This window comes from Callospermophilus lateralis, chromosome 8 (genome assembly GCF_048772815.1).
Source record: "Callospermophilus lateralis isolate mCalLat2 chromosome 8, mCalLat2.hap1, whole genome shotgun sequence".
NCBI lineage: Eukaryota > Metazoa > Chordata > Mammalia > Rodentia > Sciuridae > Callospermophilus > Callospermophilus lateralis.
Genome location: NC_135312.1, coordinates 4,360,109 through 4,384,118, shown reverse-complemented (window position 1 = coordinate 4,384,118; position 24,010 = coordinate 4,360,109). Strand labels below are relative to the sequence as shown.

At 43.9% G+C, this 24,010-nt stretch overlaps 1 protein-coding gene across 5 annotated transcripts in view; it reads left to right on the top strand.

Annotated features, from left to right (window-relative positions):
- The first annotated feature begins 323 nt into the window (after nt 1-323).
- Kiaa0232 (KIAA0232 ortholog) overlaps nt 324-24,010 on the top strand; it is an 82,130-nt gene continuing 58,443 nt past the window's right edge. For 4 of the 5 annotated variants that reach the window (XM_076865254.2, XM_076865252.2, XM_076865255.2 and 1 more), the window contains exon 1: nt 1,008-1,107. The gene's annotated coding sequence lies outside the window, so the exon portion shown is untranslated. Of the gene's footprint in view, nt 344-1,007; nt 1,108-24,010 lie in introns of those variants that run through there. The other variant, XM_076865253.2, reaches the window with a different exon arrangement.

The following is a 24,010-nucleotide window of genomic DNA, read 5'->3' as shown; positions in this document are numbered from 1 at the left end:
ACTTTCTTTGAGTCTCACCTCCCTTACCAGTAAAATGGGGGGTGGTGATATCGCTGCATCCTAGGATTCTTGGGAAAAGCAAAAGGATTGTTTGCAGAAAAGCAAAAGACTGTGTATAAATGTCAGCCATTCTGGGTCCTCCCCCCAGCAGCCTACCTAGGGGACCAGCACTTCCCAGGTTCAGCCTGCTTCTCCCACGAAGCCTGGGGCCTGGTGCGGGAAGCTTGCCCACAGGCTCTGAACAGAAAAGCAGAGCCTGGCACCCACGGTGTGCTCCACAAATGAAACACTGAAGAAATGACCCAGCGAGGCACCCGGCTGCGGACCTGTTTCCTCCTTGAAAGTAGGTAATCTCCGGGGCTTCTCCCTTCCTGGTATCTATGACACTCAATTATTTGCTTTTTTAGAACAGGGCTAGGAGTCACATTTAGGGAAGGTGGGTGGGTGTGAAGAGACTTTGATTAGAAGGTTAGGGCACATTTTTGGCTCCCACTTCCGAATCTTCCAGAATGTCTTTTAGCTCTTGCCTACTTAATAGCAAATTTAAAAAGCCATGTCACATTTCTCCTGGGCTTCTTAGAAAAAGAGAGTCTTCACTTTAGGCCGCCCACTCCAGCCATCCCAGGACACGGCGAGGAGGGGGCGCGGACAGGTGGAGCGTGCGCCGGGGAGGGCGGGGGCTGCGCCGCGGGCGGGGCGGGCGGGGGGCCCCGCACCCCGGGCGGGGCGGGGGGCCTGGGCCTGGCAGCCCGGGGTGCCCCTCCGCAGGGGGCGTGGACCTGGCGACGCCCGCACCCGGGCTCGGCGCTCGGCCCTGCAGCCCCCGGCGGCCCCGCGGCCGGGCGGCCGGGCGGGGCGGGCACGCTGATGTAATCCCGCGCCGGGCGGAAGGATCTGGAGCGCGGCCGGGCCGGCGGGGCGCTGAGGCCAGTTGCCGGGCAACGCGGCGGAGCGGCTGCGGCGCGCCGCCTCCCGCCCTCCTCCGAGTGGCGCTGGGGCCGCCGCCGCTTTACGTAAGGCGCAGGCCAGGGCCGCCCGGCGCTCGGCAGCCGCCCGCAGCCCCGGAGCGCGAGCAGGCGCCGCCGCGCCGCCCGGCAGCCTCGGCAGGTAGAGCGGGGACGCGGGGGGCGCGGGCCGGGCGGCGGAGGGGCGGCGGAGGGGCGGCGGGCGGCCCGCGGACACCGGCCGGCCGGAGCCCGGAGCGCGGCCGCGCAGGGCCGGGCGGCGCCGAGCGCGCACAATGGGCCGCGGGAGCTGCCGGGCCGGGGCCGGGGCCGGGGGCGCGGGCGGGGCGGCGTCCGGTGGCCGCGCTGGCCCGCCCCGCCGCCAGCATCGTCCGGGGCCGGGCGGAGACCGGGCGGGCGGCGCGGGGCGGCCCGGCGGGCGGGGCGGGCGGGCTTCCGCGGCGGGAGGCCGCGCCCGGGGCCCCGCGGCCCGGCTCCCCCGCGGCCCCGCTCCCCGTCGCCGCCCGCCGGGTGCTGCTGCCCGCGGCGTGGCCTGCGGCGCGGCGCCGCGCCGTGACAGGGAGCCGGGGCCGGGCCGGCCGGGTTGGGGCGCGCGGCGGGCGTGCCGGGTTTTGTCCTCCGGGCGCGAGCGGAGGGCGGCGGGGAGGGGGCTGCAGCTCGCCCCGTTGTCACCGCCCGGGCTCCCGGAGCCGGCCGCGCGCTTCGGGGTCTGCGCTTGTGTTGAGCACGGTGGCGGAAGGTCGCTGAGCAGGTGGGGACCCTCAGTTTTGATGGCAGGTGATGCTGTGTGTGAGACACCATTTATCCGGTGAAAAACCCCAGCGAGGTGTCTGCGATGCAGCGACTCGTTCCAGAGCACTTTGGCCATTTCGTACCCTCCGAATTTAAAGGGACAGAAATACCTATCCGTTTGCATCCTGAAGGTCAAATATTTACCCATCAGTCATTTTGGACGGAACCATTCTTAAGTAGGTCTTGGGATCTTTACATCCTGGATTCGGTTACCGTGCTTGATAAATCATGAATTTTCCATAATTCTGTAAGTAGTTTACTTTTCAGTTTGGGGTATAAGGTTTTTACGGAAGCCTGTACTAAGGAAGGGCCAGTTTGGGCATTGAGATATTGAAGGGTGAGAATATTACTCTTAAATATTTGTCTCTATAGGAGGTGTAATTAGAGGTGTAGGTATCTTTGCGTTCCTTTGTTTTAAAATACAGGTTTTTAATACGTCATCATAAGGCAAATCTAACTATTATTGTACAAGTGCAAATATTTAAGAATATGAAATGAATTTTTAGTACTTCAAAAGTAATTGAGATTGTTTTCCAAAAAAAAAAAAAGGAAAAAAAAAGTACTGAGCCTGATCTTTGTCCCTGTTTTGGTAGCATTTGACATGGAGCAGTTAATGGCCTTCGAGCCAGTTTTGTCATCTGTGAAATGGGAAGAATGAGGACACCTGTCTCACAGCATAGTTAGGATGGTCAGTGAGGGAAGATGTAAAATGATTTCATCAACACTCAAACCCTTTAAAATGACTTGATCAGTGCTCTTATTTTCAGATTCCTCTGCTCAGCTTACTTAGTTCTTTTAGCTCTGTCTGCAGGCTCCTCCCCGTCCCTTCCTATGCACACTTTCCCTGGCTGCTGCCAGCATGCCCTTTCCTAAAGGCAGAGCAACTCTTGCCAGCCTCCGGCTCAGCAGGCTTCCAGGAGTGCCTGTTGTTTTGAGTTTAACATGCAGACAAACCAGCATCACATCTAAGGACCCAAAAGTATTGTCATGTCTCCTTTCCACATTGTCCAGCTAATTATACAACTCTTGCTTCTCCGTCCACACTACTTTAGTCCTTATATTCTTTCCTCTGACTGGATTGCCCTGTCTGACCCCACCTCCTTCAGTTTTTAGAAGTTCATATCAAATATATCTTCTCTGAAGCAATGTAGAAGTAGTATCAAAATGAGTTATTCCTTACTGCAATGCTAGTTCTCTATTTCACTTCCATTATTGTTTCTATTCACTAATCCTAGTCATCTACTACTCACTTCCATCATTTTATAAGTTATTTATATTAAACACTGGCTGTGGTGCTAGAGGTATCAGTTTAGCCCAACACCTTTTAAATATATGAAGGTACTCAAATGTTTGCTAAGTAAAATCAAAGTCAGTAATCCACCTTAAAGAATATATTAATGTTGTCAAGTATGTCAGAAATGTAGTTTCACTGTGTTGAAGATAGTTACTGTTTATTTCTTTGCGATTATCTTTGGGCCCTCACATAATCTCTTAACACGTGATATTTTACACAAAATGAACCCATTCACTTTCCCATCTCACTTGAACTCTCAGGGTCTACACTGTGGACTGAATCTCTGCAGCATTTCTTGGGTAGAAGGTACCAGAGAACGAGTTTAAAAATATTCTTTAAATTGAAAAGATAACTTGGTTTTGTTTAATATTTTTTCTTTTTTTGGAAATTTATTATACTCATAAAAAGTAACTCTTGGGGGGGGGTTTATTAAGAAGAACATTAGCACTGGATTCGAAAGACCCACTTTTGTGCCTTGGCCCTGGGTCACCAAGGGCCAGTGTGCTGTCTCTGTCTCTTTGTTTTGTAGCCTTAGAGTGGTGAGGCCATGCTGCAATCCCTGTGCAGGTGTGAGGTAAGAAAATGTCTTGCTTCACAGCATATTTTGTTCGTGTGTGTGTGTGTGTGTGTGTGTGTGTATTTTTCTCTAGTGACCATAAGAGAAACTAGACACTGTCTCTCTATCACCTTATGATGGTAGGGTTGAGGGGGGGCTTGCCAAGTAATAGTTAAATTTCCCAGGCAGGAAGCCTCAAAAACTTTCCTCCTCAATGACCAGATTTGCACCAGGTCTGGGCCCCTGGCTCTTTTCTGTCTCACCTTTCCTTCCTGGTTCCTGGACCCACTCTCTGAGGCGGTCCCCATCCCTTAGGAAGGTGGCTACTGAATCTCCTAACTGGTTCCTTTCCCTGGTTCCTCTGGTCCTCCTCTGAGCCTGATTTCTTTACTCTGTACTGTGCTCTGACCCCAGGTGCCTGTGCACCAGGGTCTCAGCAGCCCCACCGCGGCACACCTGAGGGTGTTCTATTGGTCAGGCTCACTTGGGGTGCCACCATCCACACCTGCCGCTGGAGCAGGAGGTGACTTGTTAGGAAATCCCTGAGATCTTTGCTGCTTCTCTTGCAGAGTGTCTTCCTGTCCCTGATACCTCAGGCTGTTTCCACCATGGCCCACTCCTTAGTCTGCACTGCCCTTCCTGCCCTGGTCTTCCTGTCAGAACTAGTGAAGACTAATGCTGCTACTTCCACCCTGTAACCTGATTTCCAGAATTAACTCCTGGTTACTGTTCTCCCACTCAGGACTTGACAGATACTGCCATTCAGGTATTTTTTCCTAGTTTATTTGCATGGAGGCCTATCTTGCATCTTAAATTCCTTGAAGAAAGAGAGGAAAATCTTATTCATTCGCTGTGTCTTTCGTGGTCCCCATCTGGTGAGCTCAGCAGGAGAGGGTGGGGTTGGAATGTCTTTCTGTGAAGAACTTTGTGAATCCACAGGGCAGGGACAGTCCCTGGGAGCAGGGCTCAGCATGTAGTAGCTACTCAGTAAGTGGCAGCCCTTTGGCTTTTAGTGGAGTAACTGTAGAGTACCCTGGAGGTGGGGCAAGTACTTGGTTGATTCTGTATGCTAGTTTGTTTTCTTAGAGTTCACTGATTTGTTTCTGGCATTTGTATGTAGAGATAAAGACATTTGTTCTCTGAATTGCGCGTACATGTTTTATTATTCTTAGGAGTACAGTGGAGAGGGCTTTCTCACGATTTGTAATGGTGGGTCTAGATTATTCTGAAGGCAGGAAACCTCTCTGTAGGTGTGCAGGGTTTTTTGTTCACCTGTTTTTGTTTTTTGGCATGTGGTTTAAGAAAATCATATAAAATTGAGGTTGTCAAAATTTTACATATACATTATTTTTCAGCAAAGCAGATGTTTTCACTTTAATCTTACATTTTGTAATTATTCATTGAATAATAGAATTTCCCTGTGTAGGATTTAGAGTGGCTGTGGAAGTTATTTTTTATATCTTCTCCAGAACCCCTTCCCTGTCTCTAGGCTTTCTGCAGACCCTGCTCTTCTGTTCTGTCAGCAGTCTTGTCCCTGACTGGATATGGAACATATTGATAAGGAAGACTGGTTTTAATTTTGAAACTTTTAATATTTAGTTACTGTATTTAAGTTTGTATGGTTACTGATTATATAGGGCCTCAAACTGAACAGGTTGTATCCAGAGATGTATTGATGGTGAATTAACTTACATTGGCTTTATTTATGATTATCAGGTTTTTTTTCAGTCATTGGAAATTACATATTCCTAATGAATCTCTTAAAACTTGCTTTAAAGATTTGCTCACGATGGGATTATCTCTGGGTGAACTTAATATTGCTAGTGTTTGTATTAGAAATAGAAGATACTAGGACAGTTAGAAGATGAATAATTGCAAAAAATGCTTGAGAATGTGTTGCTCTGTGCATTTCCAGCTGGAGTGGTGGAGGAATGTGAATTTGGAGAACACACAGGCGCTGTGTGTGTGTGTGTGTGTGTGTGTGTCTGTCTGTCTGAGGGTGTGTATTTTTCTCTCTAGTGACCATAAGAGAAACTAGGCACTGTCTCTCTATCACCTTTATGATGGTAGGGTTGGGGCGGGGTTGCCAAGTAATAGTTAAATGAAGTGTGACAGTAAGTGAGCACGGTGGAGGACAGATTCCTGGGGGTGAATGCATGGGGAGCAGTGGGGAGCTGTGGGCCTCAGTGTGTCCCCTTTCATAGAGTGGTTGGATAGTGCCTCAAAAAATATTCTCCCTTTTATCCAGGAGTTTGTTTCTGACTCAGTTACATTTTCCAAAGCACCTTTTGAATCTTCATAGTCAGTACATAACTATTTCAAAGTTGCTTGCCCACTTTGGAAATTTATTTGAATGTTTTTCTTGTTTTTCTCTTTAGTTACAAGCCTTTTCTTGACTATCTTATTAGCATTTTGCTCCTCATTAGCATTTCCCTGAAGATTTTAATGGAGAGAAAGTTGAAATTGAATAGACATGTTTTTGACCCTCTGTTTCGGGCTGTTATTTGCCACTGCTTTCTTTGGTCATCACCATAGATAGCTGAATATGGATTATAATTTTTTTTGAGATGGAGTCATTCTGTGTTTCCCAGGATGGTCTTAAACTCTTGCTCTTTCTTCCTCAGCATCCTAAATTGCTGGAATTGCAGATGTGTGCTGTTGTGCCCAACTTTACAGTTTTTTTATACTCTATCCAAAGGTGTTTCTTGTTATAAACTGTAAAGTTTAAGTTAAATCTGTTAAAGGACTTTTTTATGCATATTAGTCAGCTTTTCATTATTATAATGAAATAGCTGAGACGGGCTGCTTATGAAGAAAAGAGTTTATTTAGCTTACAGTTTGAGAAGTTGAAAGTTAAGATGGGGCGGCCCATTGGTGAGGATGGTAGATGGCATCGCATTGTGGTTGGAATGTGTGCAGGAGTAAGCAGACACTCCTGAATCAGGAAGCCAAGAGAGGGAGAAGTCAGGTTTCCCCCTTTTGTTATAGCCCTTTTGGGAGAACTACCTTAATCTCTCTGTAGGGCAGTACCCAAAGATCTGAGGACCTCCTATGAGGCTTCACCTCTTAAAGGTTTCACCATCTACCAAGACTGCCACACTGAGGATTAAGTTTCATCATGGACCCCTGGAGATCACTGACATGTATCCAAAGGATAGCATCTGTCCCAGACCTAAAGGCTTCATGTACATTTCACAAGTGCAAAATGCATTTATCTCATCCCAGGTAGTCCCCAGGTTTTAACTGCTCTAGCATTGTTCCTAAGTTTAAGTCCAGAGTCTTATCTGAGACTCAAGGCAAAGCCTTTCACCTGTGAGCCACAATTAAAAAAACAAAAACAAAAACAAAAACCAAGTTGCATACCTCTTAGGTAAAATGGCAGGAGAGGCCCAGGTTAAACATTCCTATTCCAAAAGGAAGGAATAAGAAATAGAAAGGAGTAATCACCCAAAACAAGACCAGAGCCCCCACAGGCCAGGCACTAGATCTGTAGCTCTTGTGCACAATACAGTGACAGGTGAGCCCCCAACATGGTATCTCCGCTCTGTGGCCCTACTGGCCCACCTGCTTATGCCCAGGCTGCATGCCGACATTGGCAGCTTACCTGGGCAGGCCATGCACTCTGCTGGCTACTTTACTTTTCTGGGGTCTCCTGCAGTGTGGTTTACCAAAACATTGTTTTAAATGTAAGTAGCTGGTAGAAAGCTTGTTTGAAAAATATGTACAGGTTAAAGAATTCTTAAGATGTAGTAAATATAAAACAGAAAACAAGTATCCTGTGTTATTCCCCATCCCATCCTGTACTCATCTTTCCTTGAAAACCAATGACTAATTTCTTGGATATCAGGGGAAAAGCTGCCTATATATCTTTTTAAAAAAGTAATCATGATGGAGAGTATTCTTGTGTTATGATTTTAAAAAACACTAAATTTATATTTTGGAGCGGTTTTTATACAAGACATAGATCTGCTTTGCCATGGTTTTGTTTGGTTTGGTACTGGGGATTGAACCCAAGGACACTTTACCACTGAGTCACATTGCCATCCCTTTTCATTTTTTATTTTGAGTTGGAGTGTCACTAAATTGCTTAGGGTCTTGCTAAGTTGCTGAGGCTGGCATCAAACTTGTGATCCTCCTGCCTCAGTCTCCCTAGTCACAGGATTATAGGTGTGTGCCACTGTGGCTGGCTCACCATGTTGTTTTGCTTTGTTTTTTGGGTACTGGTGATTGAACTCAGGGGCACTCGACCACTGAGCCACATCCTCAGCCCTACTTTGTATTTCATTTAGAGACAGGGTCTCACTGATTGTTCAGCACCTCATTGTTGCTGAGGCTGGCTTTGAACTTGAGATCTTCCTGTCTTGGCCTCCCGAGCTGTTGTGATTATACGTGTGCACCACCGTGCCCAGCTCACCATGTTTAAAAAAAAAATGTCTACTATTCCATTGTGTGAATGAGCCAGAATTTATTTAACTAGTTGAAGGGATAAGTTTTTGCGTTTTTGTTATTGTAACTGCTACAGTGAACATTCTTGTATATTCACCTTGTTGAACTTTTACAAGTAACCTTTCTTTAAGCATCCTATTTAAAAAAAAAAAAAAAATTGACCAAGTTTCTGACTTCTCTGAATATCATGTATCATATTACAGATTTCTCATGTTACTCTATTTAAATAATTCTGTACCTTAGGCTGGATATTTCTTCTGGGTAGTCCTGTGATACAATGTCATATGATTGAGGAAACTCAACTTCTTTGTGTTTCACATTGAATCTTAAGTCAATAAACTTGTGAAGGCCCAGGTTCAGCCTGCTTCCTGCACAGTCACTTACCACCCCTGCTTGGTTTAATGATGTCCTGCTACAATCTTGATAGTCCTTTTTGAACCAGAAGCCAAATTATTATGCTCCACTGCACCTACAAATTATGAAGTCATTCTTGGAAGACTTTATGAAAAAACATGTAAAGTAAAGCCCCTCTCACCCTTTCACCTCCTAATCCTGTTTCCATAATGACTAACATTAACAATGTATTTACTTGGAGACTCTTTATACAATGTCTCTTTAAATGTCCCATGCTATTTTAAAAAGTATAAAAAATTAATTTGAGATCCATGGAAAGTCCATGTGTATTTTCTTGGAAAACTCTATAATAGATCATAAATGCAACAAGCTTTAAAATTAAGGGGGGAAAAGGCTCTAAAAGTCTTGTAAGTTTAAGAGGTTGGTAGTAAACTGCAGTTACAGGTTTGTATTGTTTTTATTTTTTATTTTTTTTTAAAGAGAGAGTGAGAGAGAGAATTTTTTAATATTTATTTTTTAGTTATTGGCGGACACAACATCTTTGTTTGTGGTGCTGAGGATCGAACCCGGGCTGCACGCATGCCAGGCGAGCGCGCTACTGCTTGAGCCACATCCCCAGCCCTGTTTTTATTTTTTAAAAAAACATATTTAACCTGAAGCTTTAGAACTTAAGTTTCACAGTGTTGAGCTGTCCATCTCTGGGGGAATTTCACTTTGTAAAATGAAGTCAGACAAACACTAAACCCAGCATAGGTAAGTTAGAACGAAAATAAGGTTTATTGTTAGGTTCAGTTGAATGAGGATTAATGGCATTATCTAGTTGCGAAGTAGTTGGTTGGAATCCTGGGTAGAATGGGTGAAGCGCCTTAGCTATAAGTTTGAGGTGCCAATCAGACACCTATTTGGTAACTTGATGGCATTAGAATTCTGGTGTTCTGGAGAGAGGAGGGTGGACAGAGTTTGGAGCAGTTACCACACAGATGTTACGTAAAACCCCGGGGGAGGAGGTCAGCCAGGATTGTGCCGCTCAGTTAGGCAGCCAGGAGCCACATGGAGCTTTGAGCTTTGGCACAGGCTGATCTAAATGGAGAAGTGTCACAATTGTCACACACATCAGATTTCAAAGACAGTATGAAAAAAGAGTAAAAAACATCTCACCTTGATTATATTTGGAGTGACACTATTTTGGATATTTTGGGTTAAATATATTAAAGTTACACCTGTTTCTTCTTGATATTGCTAAGAGAAGAATTGCTCTCAGAGGCGTGTTGGAGAAGTTGTGTGTAGTCAGGGAAGGCCTGAGTTTGGGCCTGTGGCCGTGCAGTTGTGGACTGTGCATGGGTGAGCATACTGGGTAAAAAAGAGAAGTGTCAGGGAGAAACCGGGTCTGAAGAGTATGTAATAGATGGGATTGTTTATTCACAGGCCAGAAAGAGCTGTGGAGATGGTCTGTAGGTTCAAAATATTTCCTTATACTGTTTTTTATAAAATGAATTTCATGAGCCTATTCAGAGAAAGCTCTGCTGCAGCCTGAGGAGTCCATCAAAAAGAAAGCACACATCAATAGGGTTTGACCAGCTGATTCAGGAAGGTGGCTCTCCTGACCCTTAAAGCTTTGGTCGCAGGGCTTTCACCTTGCAGTCTTCACTTGGTGAAACTGCTCTATGTGGACACCATCTGCTAGTTCTGAGCTCTTCAGATGCCATTGAGTGTTGAGTTAGGCTTCTTATGTGGCCTTGGCTACCCTGAGGATAGGGCTTTGTGTCCTTCTGTTGTATAATCTCATGGTTTGGTTTTTTGGTTTACCACTTGGTCACTTCAGCCAGAATCATTGGGAACCTCATCCACCTTTGTCCTGCTCATCTGGCAGAGAAACAGACTTTGGCCATTTACAACAGTGGGACTACAGATCTTCCCGGTGGAGCCTGTGGACTGCTTTTACATTGTTGATAGCTGAATCAGTATTGGTCAGTTATTTTTTCTTATGATGTTATACTTTTTCCCTCCGAATTTCATTCTTCTCTTTACAAAAAACAACAAACCTTTTGCATATATAGAGCGGTGTTATGGGGAAATTGGAACTCCTGATTGACTCTTGCTTGGGCCTTACCAGGACTGGCAAAAGGTGGCATTGGGAAGAAGCAGATTTGTCATTGGCTACAGTGGGGTCAGAGTGGGTCTCACTTTTCTTTTTGGATTCAGGCCTTTTGGGATAGTGAATAGTAATGGCCAAACCAAAAACTTGAATTAAGGAGGCTCTGCTTAGTGCAGGGAAAAGGCTTTGCTGCAGTCCTCCCTAAGCGGGTGAAGGAAGTGCTCCAGTAAGATGGGGGTAATAGTATGAGGGAAAGGCACCAGCTCTGGAGCTGGGGCACATCGTTGCCCTGGTTTTGACTGTGTTGGGACCCTGAAAACATGTCTAGGTTTCTTTGTCTCTGAAAAGTCAGAGGGGCTTCATTCATCTCCTGTGTATTAGTTAGGGTTCTCTAGAGGAACAGAATCCATAGGAAGTATGATTCTGAAAGGGGGACGATTAGGTTGGCTCATGCCACCAGAAGCTGGATGGTCCACCATGGCTGTCTGCAGGCTGGAGAGTGGGGAGAACCAGCAGCCGCGCAGTCCAAGAGGCTGAAGCCCCAGAACAAGAGGGATCCATGGTGCCATCCTAGTTCAAGTCCAAAGCTTCTGGAGAATCCGCTTTGGATGAGTAAAGAAGCAAGAGTCCGATATCCTCAGCAGATCTCAGGAGCAATCGCGTCTGCTGTGGCTCCCTTGTTCTTCCAACTTTCATTCCATCTAAGCCACCATCCTATTGGTAGGTGCTGCCCACACTTAGGGAGGGTCTCCATTTCTGTTAACTATCCCACATGCCAATCATTCCTAGGCGCCCCCATTGACAACCCGTAATTATCTTAATCCTCAGTATCTTTTAATCCAGTCAAGTTGAGAATTCAATTAAGCATTACATCCTGGGACTGTTGTAAGGAAGTACCATGAACTGGGGCTTATAGCAGCAGCAGTTTATTTTTTTTTACAGTTCTGGAGGCCAGGTGTTGGCAGGGCTGGTTCCCTCTGAGGGAGGACCTGGTCTGTGTGCCAGCAGCTCCTGGCAGTCCTTGGTGTTCCTTGGCTCATGGGCACATCACTCCAATCTGCCTCTGTCTTGGTGAGGCATTCTCCCCCAGTGGAGTAGAAATGCATTGAGGTTTTAAGAAAAGGCAATGGTGTTTATTGATTGAGAGTGGCTGCGGTGCCTCAGACCTGGATGAGTATATCCATGTTCTTAGAGGAAAAACAGTTTTGTGGGTGGAACTGTGGGTTCTGGTTTACCCGCAGTGCAGAAGTTCCCAGGACCATGAGGATGAGCATTTCATGTACGTGATGAAATCATATTGTCCTAGTTTTAAATTTGCTTCTGAACATGCTGCTGTTGCCTCTAGATTAAACTCACTTGTGTCCTTCGCTGTGTTTTTGCCCATGGTAAATGTACACCAAAGGATGGTGGTTCTGCTGTTTGGAGTTAGTGAAGAGGTACTTCAGTGGGCAGGGGAAGCCAGTTCTTCCCTCAGCATCACATGCTGGTTCTCTGGACACAGAGGCACGTGGAGCACTGGTTAGGGCATGTGTGGGGGAGGGAGCCCTTGAACTGCCTGACAGGCCCAGGGAGGCACAGCCTCGGGAGCCCTGGGAGGCTTGGTGGTTGCCTGGAGCTGGTTTCTGCAGCCTGAGAGCTCTCTGAGGGGCTGATTGAGAGGGGAGCAGCCCGGCCAGGTCCTTCAGGTGGATCCTGGGTGACTCAGCATGGTGTCTACCACAGTATAACAGTATTTTTCTTAGAAATGTTTTGATTGATTTGATTTGACCCATTGTTGGCCTTCAGAAGAAATATAGGTAATAACAGAAATAAGTCCCCTTTCTCCGTGCCTCTGCTTGGTGTGACAGAATTGTTGTGCTCAGTAACCTCTTCTTTCCTGGACTAAATGTACTGGTTTTCTCAAACGTGCCATTTTACATGATGTCCATTTCAACCTGCTATTGTCTTGGCTCTCTTTAGCCGTTTCTGCACATATTTTCAGACACCAGTGGCATTAAAGGCCTTGGAGCAATAGCTCATTCTCAAAAATCTGGAATGTATGTCAGGTGAACTTAAAATTCTCAGCTCATTTAGTCCCCTTTCTTTTTCCCCTGTTGAATTTGCCCTGCTTTGATAATTTGAAAGACATATCTCTCTTTTTTTAAAATATTTATTTTTTAGATGTAGTTGGACACAATACTTTTATTTTATTCATTTATTTTTATGTGGTGCTGAGGATTGAACCCAGGGTCTTACACATGTGAGGCGAGTGCTGTACCGCTGATCCACAACCCCAGCCCTCTTTTTTTTTTTTTTTTTAATATTTTTAGTTGTAGTTGGACTCAATGCCTTTATTTTATTTATTTTTATGTGGTGCTGAGGATCAAACCCAGCATCTCGCAGGTGCTAGATGAGCGCTCTACCACTGAGCCACAACCCCAACCCCTTTTTTAAATATATATATTTAATTGTAGATGGACATAATACCTTTGTCTTATTTATTTTTATGTGGTGCTGAGGATTGAACCCAGTGCCTCACATGTGCTAGGCGAGTGCTCTACTGCTGAGGCCCAGCCCCAGCCCCTTGAAATACTTCTTAGGGAACCTGTGGCCTTTTGGAGTGTGGTAGAGTAGAAGGTAAATGCTGGAAACCCAAGTTCACTTTGGAATCATTGCTGCTGTAGTCTTTGTGGCCAGAAGGGCCCTTGGCTGAGCCACTGTGGCAGGGAAGGACCGCTTGCTCCCGAGGCAGTGCAGCCTGTGCCTCTGCCCAGTTCTTCCTCCTCTTTCAGTGGGAGATGGTCTCTTTGAAGTCTCACGTCGTCATTGTGAAAAGGGAATAACAGTGTCTACCTCTTGGGGTGGTTGAAGTGAGATGAACATCCATGTACAAAACTTCCATGTTAAGGATTCCCGTGAGTTCCTGCTTCTGCTGCTGCAGGAAAACCACATTTATATCCTAAGGAAGAAAGCGCCTTTGTCACTGAGTCTTGCCAGAGGTGACTGAGCTGTGACTATGATCTTGCAAGCTTCAAGTAGGAGGAAATGTTCTTAATCCGTGAAGAGTGTCTAAGGAAACCGGCCTGTCAGTCTCATGGGGGAATGTGGGGACATTTCCTGTGTAGTCAGGTGCAGGGCGAAGGGTGCCGCATTGGTGCCACTTCTCACCAGCCTAGCTGACTGCCACAGTAATCTGACAGGACAGTATTAACAGGCACGAGGACTGTGTGCCTAAACAAAATTGCTGTCACTTGCAGATGATAATGTGTAGAAAACTAAAGAGAATCTGTAACCCAGTATCTAGGATAAATCCAACAGCCAGAGTCTGGATGTCAAAATCTAAAGTTTATTCAAGAGACATAAAAGGAGACCTAATTAAATGTGCGGATGGCTCTTATTCCTGACAGGAAGACAGTGCTGTAAAGCAGTCGGTTCTCTTCAGATAGGTTGATACATGCAATTCATTTCCCATCAGAACCCCAAGAGGGCCTTTCCTAGAATATGACACACTGATCCTAAAATCGTAAGAAAGGGAAAAGGATAAAGAATAGGGAATATGCTCCTAAAACAGAATTCCAAGACTTGATGTAAAGGTCTCGTAATGAAGACTAGTGTGGTGTTGGCATAGGGTTGAGTCCCAGACAGACCTGAGGTTATGTTGAGCTTGATGAGAGCAGTGGTGATAGCAGGGCGGTGGAGGGCTGGTCCTTCCATGAGGTAGGATTGTTGGTTTTCCAGATAGAAAAAATGAAATGCAGGGATTGCTCTTGTAGAAAGTGTCTCAGATCCCTGAGGCGGAAGGTGGGGACGTGCATGTTTTAGTTAGTTCTTTTTTTCTTTTTTGGTACTAGGGATTGGACCTAGGAGCTCTTAACCACCAAGGCACATCCTCAGTTCTTTTTTTTTAAAATTCGGAGACAGGGTCTTGCTAAGTTGCTGAGGCTGACTTTGAACTTGTGAACCTCCTGCCTCAACCTCCTAAGCTGCTGGGATTACAGGTGTGTGCCACTGTGCCCAGGAGTTTAGTTAGTCCTTTCTGGGTGTTTCCTTAGCACCTTCCTGCTAGAGCACTCGTCACCTGTCTTCATAGATGATATAGTTATGCGTCACCTTCACCCCTTCTCCAAGGGCAAAAAGATAGAAATGGGATTTTGCCTAACAGGGTAGAATGCAGAGGTGATTCAGATGTGGAGCAAGGTGTGGTAGGTGGTGTGATGTAAGGAGCAAAGGAATGAAACTAACTGGCAGGAGGTTCTCAGGGCAGAAGGTGGAGGGAAGGGTGAAGGGCACTTCTGAGTCCGTGTATTTGTGTGGATGGTCTTCAGCTAGCTGAGTTCAAATGGAAATATCCTGTGGGTCGTTGGAACTATTAGACTGAGAGGACAAGGTAGGAAAAAGAGATTTGTAGGGGTGACATTTGTATAAATCACACCAACCAACCCACCATTCTCTCTTCCTTTCTCCTGGCTTCCCACTGTGTTGCCCCAACTGCTCTTGAACTCCTGGGCTCAAGCCATCCACCACTGAGGGTCGGTTTTGCTGGTCTTGTGCAGGGGGAGGCAGGGCGCTGTGAAGGGCCTTTGCCCCTGCACAGAACACTCCGTGTGAGGGCGGAACCTGAAAGCCACTCTAGTGTACTCAGAGACAGTAGATGTGCCCGGAGGCTGTCCAGGGTAGAGGGGAAAGCTGAAGGATTGTGATACTTATAAAAAGGAGTACTGGTTGGTTTGCTGTATAGAATAACTATGCAAGTTATTTGAGGGGAAGGAACGAAGAGAGATACTTAACAATTTTATTCCTAAATTATGCCATTAGTTTAACTTTTCAGTCTCGGAGAATTCAGGATGGAAGGACCTCAGGTGGTCTATATCTTACTTATAATTTACACTTTGGGGAAAATGTTAATTTCATTCTGATTAGAGGTCATGTTTCCCAAACTTTGTTCCAAGGAAGCAAAAGGGGTCTATAAGTAACCCAGCACACAAACTACCTACTTCCTTCCTTCTTGGAGGTCCTAGATGTATATTAACATATTGAAAGTTTCAAGAAGCTCTGGTGTTTTCCTAATTTATGCAAAATAAAGTTCTAAAACAATATAATACATTTGTTGTGTCATCCAGAGTATACTTTGAGAACCCCCCCCCCCCAGCCTGTTATCTTTTAAATGATAACACTGTTCCTTTAAATAGCTTCTAGGGGCTAGAAGAATTACTGTAGTTACCTTAAGAACTACATCTGAAGACTTGATTTAATGTTTGAAGCATATAACAATGGATGAAAAATTTAGCACACATACTTTGGTACTTTCTGAGTTCTCCAGTGTATCCTTTTTGCATAATAAAATAGAATTTCATTTAGACTCTTTGAAATTTCTAACTAGTATCAGACACTCCACACAATTTTTATATTAAATGAGATTTCATTGGCAGATAATAAAACATTGTTGAAGTGTTGCTTATTACCTAAGCCCATTTTGGGGAACTATAATATTTTATAGCTTTTTACAGTAATTTTTAAAAATCCATGGTTTTAGCAATCAGAGAGTTTTGGGCCACTGTCCCCCTCTCTTGAAACTCAGAGGTAGATTGCCTTGGGTTCTGAGTTTAGAAATTGAAAGCAGTAGAATATCTATGCTTAGACATTTTTTTTTTTTTTTGGTACTGGAGATTGAACTCAGGGGCACTCGACCACTGAAACACATCCCCAGCTCTGTTTTGTATTTTATTTAGAGACAGGATCTCACTGAGTTGCTCAGTGTCTCGTGGTTGCTGAGGCTGGCTTTGAACTCGAAGTCCTCCTGCCTCAGCCTCCGGAGCCGCTGGGATTATGCTCAGACATTTTGACAAGCAAGAGTATCACTTTGAAAGATCATTTTGGCACAGTGTGATCTAGTATTTTATATGATAAAATGTTTCAGCTTTGACAGTGCTTTTCATCATATTTGAGCTTTTTGTATTTTCAAAAATTCTAAAAATCTATTTGTTTTAGTTTCTAAATAAACTTGCTTAGGATTTTTGAAATTTTTAATTTCCTAGAGTGAAGATAAATTTTAATTTCTCCTATCTGATGTTTTAAAATTTCTAAAATTTAATTGTTTCATTACTTTTGCAACAAATTTTATTTCATTTAATTTCATTTATTACCTTTCTAACAAAAGCTCTTAGAATTTCATGATAATGAACTTTGTTTTGTCTTGTGTTTGGATCTTGTGTGGTGGCTATTTTGTTGCATTTTGCAGGCAAGGAGAAGTGTTATAGTTGTGAGTGTGTACATTTCCCCATCCCTTTGGCTAAAATTGTTTATGCTTTTTTAAAATTTTGTAACCTGTTTGACATGCAATTTGCCTCTGCTAGGAAAAAATGAATTTTTGTAAATTCACATAAAGACTTTTTTTTTGTGTGTGTGTGTACCAAAGATTGAACCTAGGGGCATGTATAACCACTGAGCCATATCCCCATCTCCCATTTTTTAAAATTTTGAGACAGGGTCTTGCTAAGTTGCTTATGGTTGTGCTAAGGTGCTGAGGGCTGGTTTTAAACTTGTAATCCATTGGGGCTGGGGATAGAGCTCAGTTGGTAGAGTGCTTGCCTTGTATGCACAAGGCCCTGGGTTCGATCCCCAATATCAAAAATAAAATAAACTTGTAATCCTCCTGCCTTAGCCTTCCGAGTCACTAGGATTACAGGTGTGTGCCACTGCACCTGGCCCATTAGGACTTTTTTTTTTTTTTTTTAATGAGGAACTTATTTTTTAAATAAGGAATTTCATTTTGCAGGCAGAAAAACTGCCATTTTGTAGCCCTGCTAATGAATTCTGACATCTAGCACATCTAAGTGAACTGTATTGGTTATTAATAACATAGTAACCTGCAAGCAGTTTTAATCTGGCATTTCAGTTTTTCAAACCTGAAATGCTAACAGATGAGTATGATCATCAGATAACTGGAGATCAGGTAAAAGTTAGATATAAAATAGTGCAACTTAAGCAGCTTATCTCCTAAATGGCTGAGTTCAAACAATAAGGACAGAAAGGCTGACCAAAGCTTTCTGGTCTGTATGCATTTGCAAGTAGCAAGGTCAGTAGAGAATTTACTCAGATTGGATGGAAAGCCCTTCCCTTTCCCATCTCCTTTTATATGTGACTTGCTCTCCTTTTGCTTTAATGGAAAATTGCTGATTCTACATGGAAGCAATTGCTTTCACCTATCCTATGTCGTCACATTTGGTTCTTCTTTTTGCCTTCATCTTCAGGTCTGGTTACAGGCCTGCAAATTTTTAAAATTTTTAATAGTTTTGTTACTGTTAAGTAGTAGTCTTAGCTATCAGAACAATCCTGTATTTATGAAAGTAATTCATTGTATCACTGGAGAGCCTGTACTTAGCAGTTCCTTTCAGATACCTTGGCTAGTAAGGATGCAGTGTCTTATTCTTTGTTCAGTTCTCCCTGTTTTCATGAAAGGAACTCGGGTCCCTCACGAGCTTTTTTTTTTTTTTTTAATATTACATTATCTTAAAAATAAGTCTTGTTCATTTTTCATAGGGTACATCTCTAGAATGGGGTCTGAATGTCCAACATACATAATTTTTCAGACATGGAGTAAACAGGCTTACATGATCAGCTTTTGGCCCTCATTTCCTGTTGTTAGTGATAGAGCTCCAGTTCCGATTCTTTATGGAGGTCCTCTTCTGGCTATAGATTGGCTTTGGGAGCCAGACTCCCTACTAAAGAAAGTAAGCAATACTTTGTAGTCCAAATTGTAGCACCAAAGTGAGTAAATAACAGGCAAAAATTATTTATAAATATATAAAACCTTGGTATGTGTTTGCATTCTCTGGTTTGCCAGGCAAGTATTATTTAGGATCTTGGTAAAAAGTAGTAGCATCTAAAAGCCAGAGCCTTAATATTTGAAACATACTTTTAAAAATTCTCTTTTCTGCGGTCTTCTATTTTCTGTTACATCCTCCCCTCTCCCCTCAAGTGTGAAAGTGCTGTAGCACCCAGCTTGAATAATTATGAAAAAGAAGTTTAGGGCATGAATGCCTTTGAACTTGACCTCTTCTGCAGACTTATTGTGAACTTTGGAATGACCAGTTAAAAATATGTAGTTGGAGTGGATGTATAAATTGAGGAAGTACCATACTAGATCAAAGGGAATGGCAGAGGGTTCAGCTGGTACAAGAGTGAGTTGTTTTACCTAATACCTGAGCATAAAGCCAAAGCCTGCATATACAGGATGGTGAATTTGGAAGTCAAAACCTCAGGGTCACTCTCTTTTACCACCAGCGCCATGCACAGTGCCTGGGATACAAGAATCTCCAGTGCACGTGAGAGTGGGAAAGAATGAGGAGTTCCTAGGTTACAGTCCCCCCTGCTCGCAGGCTCAGAACTTGGGCCAGAGGGAATCTTGTGCCACATGTTAGTATTTCAAATATTGATTTATTTCTCAAACTCTCTTCAGAATTTATTAATCTCCATTTAGGTTTGGGAAATTATCAGTTCAACAGTTTTAATCATCTGCCAAGATGGGAGCATGCCACTCAATGGGACATGGAGTATGTCAGTTTGGCTTGAGGAACTTTCAGCCTTCTTTTGTGAAATAGCCTATCCCCAGGAGGGAGCTAGAGAACAGTCTGAATGGGTCTCATCCCAAGACAAAGGCATGAGGACGGTAGCTGCCTTGAGTGTTCAGGAAGAGAGTAGTAGGATGGCTGTGGGGTTGCAGGAGGCAGGGCAGGCCTCACTGTGCCGCCTGCTGGGCAGTCCTGTCTCAGCAGCACTGGGGCCTTCTGGAACCTTTCTGAGTATATTGCTTTTGTCTCTTTTTTACAAATTATTTTTTGTTTTACATTATTTTAATTCATCTGTGCTTTAATTTTCAGTTTACCAGAATGCTGATTTTAACAATGTTAGATATTTCCTATTAAGAATTCCATATTTTGTCCCATGAAGTGGTCTTCAGGGCTGGTTGCACCTGTCTCTGCTGAAGAGAGGCCAGGAGACTTGCTTTGACTGATGAGTATGAGCAACTCACTTCCTTGAGAAATCCTCAATCCAGTGTACACATCTTATTTTCTGGCCCCTGGACTGACAGAGTTCAAGATGGTGTCCATTTTGTCACTGTATGTCCCAGAATGATCATGTTTTGAGTGATTACCCTCAGCATCCCTGCCAACCCAGGATGGGCATATAGCATGACAAAGGTATAAACCATTGTTTTAGTCTGCTACAATTTGGGGGCAGTTGTTTCTGAAGTATCATGTGCCCTATTTCAACTAAAACTTTCTTCCATTGGCCTCTTGTTCAGGGGCTCTCTTACTTCTTTTCCTCTGTCAGTAAGCTTAATCTGTTTTTGTTTTCTCACTATTATGGTACAGGAGATTGAACCCAGGGGCATTTCACCGCTGAGCTACATTCCCAGCCCTTTTTATTTTTAAATTTGGGACAGGGCTCGCTGAGTTACTGAGTTTAAATACCTGAATTTAAATAGCCACATATGACTAGAGTCTACTACACTGGACAGTGCATCAAGACTGTGGAACAACATGGGGGGCAGTGTTGATGAAAAAAGCAGAATATGAAAATATTTGTATGTTATTATTTAACATGTTGAAATACTAAAAAAAAAGTACTTCAAGGTGCTAAAATTGTTTCTATTTTCATATTAAAAACTTTTAAGAAAAGTATATAAGAGGGCTGGGGATATAGCTCAGTTGGTAGAGTGCTTTCCTCTCATGCACAAGGTCCTGGTTCAATTCCCCAGCACCACAAAAAAATATATAATATAAGCCAGGCATGGTGGCACATGCCTATAATTTCAGCAACGTGGGAGGCTGAGGCAGGAGGATTGCAAGTTTGAGGCCAGCTTGGGCAATTTGGCAAGACCCTGACTCAAAATAAATGAAAAGGGTTGGTATAGTTCAGTGGCGGACCTCTTGATTCAATCCCCAGTACCAGGAAAGGGGAGGGGGGGAAGCCAGTAAGGTAAAATTGAGCAGAAAGAAATACTCTGAAGTCAACTGCCAACAGGCTGCTTCAAAATATGAATGCACTGTTTGCACAGAGCTACCCAGCTTTTTCTCCTGCATTTTACCCAGAGCATCGTGGATTCACAGCTGCTCCTCCCTGTGTGCTATGTGATTGGCTAGGATATCACACGAGGCAGTCAGGTCACCATGCCTGTGCACTGTTGTATTTTGCAGTGATTTGCATGTGTTGTGATCACACCTAGAATACTTACAGTGCATTACAAAAAAAAAGAGAGAGAGAGAGAAAGAGAAGCACCTTGCTGTATTTGAACACCAAAGAAATTGAACTGTAGACAAAGTATATCTCTTACTGGAGCTGCTGCTAGTACACTCCAAACAACGATCTCAAAAACCTAGCAAGAGCTATAGTTTGAATTATTTTCAGTAATAACACGTGGCGTTTAAAGCTTATAGAAAGATGACTGTATTTCTTAGAACATTGTCACATAGGCATGAGACTTTGAAAGATTCGTGAACTTCCTCAAAATGATCCCTCCTCAAAAAAAAAACCCCACTTTATTATTGAAGTACTTATTTTAAATTTGTGACATTATTAGTTTTATCTATTTTTTTGAAAGAGCGTTGTCTTAAGTAATAATAGCTTGAGTACTTAGGCCAGTTTTCTCTTCCTTAGTGGCTAAACCTCTTGGGGAATGATAATGGCAGAGGGCAAATACAGAGATACACAGCATCACCCTGAAAACATGTAGACTAGATGGTGGAAGGAGTTAGTGTCTTTGCTTTAAAAATCTACTTTGTTGTTCTGGTTCCAAGAAAGATCTTCACGTCACAGGCGCGGCATTGACTCCTGAAGAGTTACCTGGGGGATCAGCTGGGCCTGACTGCTGTTCAGTACAGGGTTACCTGGGGGATCAGCTGGGCCTGACTGCTGTTCTTCTGTCATGCCACCACACTCTGGCTGCCAGGCACAGAGCCATGTTATTATGGTTTAGATATGAGTTGTCCCCCCAAAAGCACACGTGTGAGACAATGCAAAAAGGTTCAGAGGTGAAACGCTTAGAGGAGAGTTGGAACCCAGTCACTGGATTAATCCACTAATAGGGATTACCTGGGTGGTAATTGTAGGCTGGTAGGTGCAGCTGGAGGAGATAGGTCCCTGGGGACATGACTTGGGGTTTATATTTTGTCCCTGATGAGTGGAGTTCTGCCCCTGCTTCCTGATCGCCGTGTCTTGGGCTGCTTTCCTCCACTATACCCTTCCGCCATGATGATCTGCATTATCTTGGGTCTAGAGCAATGGAGTTGGCTCTCTGTGGACTGAGACCTCAGAACCCATAAGCGACAAATACGCTTTCCCTTCTCTGTGTTATTGTCAGGTCTTTTGGTCACAGCAATGAAAAATTTGACTAAAATACATGTTAATATTGACCCAAAAGCCTGCACAGCGTTGCTTCAGTCTTTGGGGGATAATTTTCATTGACTGCAAGGGCTGGTTTTTAATCCCAAGGTCCTTAAAATATCTACTAGACAGAAAAAGCCCAATTTGTGCTGAGCTTCTTTGAGTCTATACTGTTTGGGTAGAGTGTGGCTTAAATGCACAGAAATTGCTTTGCAAATGTCTGCATTCCAAAATAAATAGAAAGCTGGACGGCGGAGGGAGGCTGTGTATCTCTGTATTTGCCCTCTGCCATTAGTCATTTTGGGGACTTTACAGTGTCACACTTTTGCCAGCTGTGTTCTTCAGCTTGCCAGGTAGATGAACATGGGTTTTGTTTATGTGGGTAAAACCGCACTCCCCCTGCCCCATGCTTTGACTGCTAGAGGTAAGTTTCAGCTGGGTGTCTCCGCATCAGCTCTCTGACTTGGTCAGATGTTCGCCCTTTACGGGAAACTTGGTGTTTAGCGAGAGGGAGCCTAATACCTGCTAGTAGCTTTAGGTTCAGAGCAAGGAGGGCAGATGCCAGCTGCAAGCCAAGAATGGCTCCCCCTGAGCATGTTGTACTGGAAGAAACAGGAAGAATCAAGCCGTCTAATGACTGGTGTCCTGTGTGGATGGGAAGGGACTGGAGAGGTGTGCACAGCCTTGTCTGAAGTTTCCAGACTTGCTTCCTCTTTCTTTTCCTTGGTCCTCAGCCATCTGTGCTCTGTAGATTATAATCTCCTAGTGACTCTATGGCTGTGACCATGTATTTGCGCTTGGCCATTAAGAAAGTCTCAGAAAGAGTGACTTTTGAGTGGCTGATAGCGCAGGTGGAGGTCGTGCGGCTTCGACTTCGGGAGTGGCTTCATTTTGCATTTGCATGCCAGTTTTTCCTGCGCTACCTGGTATCATTTGGCTAAAGAAAATCTCCTTCAAGAGGTCATCCTGTGGTTGGGCTGAGATTCTCTTTTAAAGAAATGGGATAAAAATCACGACAACATTTTTATGTCAATCTTTACAGTGAACCAGGTCTTTCACAGCATAAAAGCTTAAGGCCTTTATCCATTTCAGTAATGAGGGAAACAAGTATAAGCCGAGCCTTTCATAGTAAACTAACATTTTGAAGGTGAGTGGCAAAGGTGACTATATATTTCATTAGCCTGTGCCCTCTCCATTTGATGGATATTGTTTGATTCAGTTTCCTCAGATTTTGGTTAGAACTTTTGAATCTCTCATCTCTCTTCCTGTGGGTCCGTAGTTTTCTTGTACTATATTTATCTGGCTTTTGTTATTAGTATAATGCTGGCCTTATAACATGACTCAAGAAACATTCTCTTCTCTTCACTTTTTGAAAAATTTGAATAAAATTGGCATTACATTTTCCTTAAATATTTGGTAGAAATCAGCTTTGAAGCTGTCAGGGCCTGGAGATTTGTGAGTTTTTAACTATAAATTCAGTTCCTCTTGTGGACACAGAGATATTCATTAAGTGTCTCCAAGTGAGCTTTTGGTAATTTGTTTAAGGAATTTGTCACGTCTGTCTGAGTTGTTGAGTTTATTGGTGTAGAGTTGTGTGTGTGTGTGTGTGTGTGTGTGTGTGTGTGATGCTGCAGATGGAACGCAGGGCCTGCCATTCCACCCTAGGCAAGCGCTGTCCCTGGTGTGAGGTTTTTCTAATATCCTTTTCATGTCAGCAGAACCTGTAGTCACCTCCTCTCTCCATCCTGGTGTTGTAATTTGCCTTCTCTCTTTGCTGATAAGTCCAGGTAGAGGCCTGTCCACTTTATTTAAAATAATCAGGTTTATTTCATTGTTCTTCTGCTTTCTATTTCATTCTGTTCTAATTCTTTTTCTTTTTCTTTTTTGTTTAGGCTACATTTGCTTCTCTTTTTCCAGTTTCTTAAGGTAAAAACCTCAGAGATCATTGAGTCCTTTTCTAACATAGGTAGTGTTTTAAATTTCTTCCTAGGTAAATACTGCTTTTGTGGCATTCTGAAAATATTGATACATTGTGTTTTCATTTTCATTCAGTATAAAATATTTTCTGATCTCCTTTGTCCAGTTGGTTGTTTAGAAATACATCTATTATTTCTCAAATATTTGGGCGAGGGCTGGGGCTGGGG